The sequence below is a fragment of the Otolemur garnettii genome, unplaced genomic scaffold, assembly GCF_000181295.1.
Source record: "Otolemur garnettii isolate 467f Iridium unplaced genomic scaffold, OtoGar3 scaffold00024, whole genome shotgun sequence".
NCBI lineage: Eukaryota > Metazoa > Chordata > Mammalia > Primates > Galagidae > Otolemur > Otolemur garnettii.
The window spans coordinates 2665507-2666632 of record NW_003852419.1 but is presented as its reverse complement, the minus strand read 5'-3'; the positions used below and the strand labels follow the sequence as shown (position 1 = coordinate 2666632).

The following is a 1126-nucleotide window of genomic DNA, read 5'->3' as shown; positions in this document are numbered from 1 at the left end:
TCCCAAGTAGCTGGGACTACAGGCGCCCACCACAATGCCTGGCTATTTTTTTTGGTTGCAGTTGTCATTGTTGTTTGGTGGGCCCGGGCTGGATTCGAACCTACCACCTTAGATGTATGTGGCTGGCGCCTTAGCCACTTGAGCCACAGGTGTCAAGCTGAGAAGCTAACTTTTGTTAGTTAGCTGAACTTTCATAGCAATTACTATACAATTCACACAGCAATGATCACATTTATATTTTGTCATTTATTTGTTAATATGAGAAGTATTTTTATCATTTAACTTGTGTGTTTATAACTACAATTTAAGCTAAGCTGCACTAAGCTCAAGTGGGGCCATGCCTCCCTCCCTCTATCAATTCACTACACTGTCAATGTTTGACCTGCTGATGTTAATAAAAGGCTTATATACAAAGGTACTTAAGTATTTATATACCCTAATTTTATATGTCCATATAACAATTTTATTTAAGGCAAGGTTTATATACTGGGTACTTCCCAGTTCCATGGTTCTGTTGCCTATTTATTAGCTGCTATATAGCTACTATACATAATTATTTTCTCTTTTAAAAAAATTTAAGAGTCTGCATTAGTATATGTTAATCAGAAACTTGGGGTTTTAATTTAAAAAACCTCGTTTGGAGATTTTCTTGAGGATCAAAAAATTCAGCAAGAGTTGCATTTCTAAACACCTGAGGAAATGGGAGTACCTCTGTGGCTAATAGTGAGTTAATAACTTCTGAGGACTTATTTCCTCTAATCAAGGTGGTGGGTGCTATGTGAAGAGGTTAAAATTCTCCTCTCTCCACCTTCCAAATCACCAGCTTTTTAGTTGGGTCAACATCCTATACTCATTTGTTTGACTGAGGGTGTCTCTTAATGTATCATATGATAAATCTTTATTTTTTAATTAATTTTCACAGCTTTGGATAGAATTCTTTATACTTTGAGGTAACTGCTGCAAAAAAAAGACTCAGAATCACTGTTCTAGGTCAAGATACAAATTCAGTTATTAGCAATATACTGTTATCACTTTCAATTCACTAAACTTTTCATTGTGAAATTTTCCTTTATGCCAGGATACTTTTACACTTAAAGAAAAGAAATTATATTGTTATGCAGTAACA

The 1126-nt window shown here is 34.8% G+C and overlaps 1 protein-coding gene across 5 annotated transcripts in view; it reads right to left on the bottom strand.

Annotated features, from left to right (window-relative positions):
• PPM1B (protein phosphatase, Mg2+/Mn2+ dependent 1B) overlaps positions 1 to 1126 on the bottom strand; it is a 98871-nt gene that overhangs the window by 35249 nt on the left and 62496 nt on the right. The gene's annotated exons all lie outside the window — the stretch shown is intronic.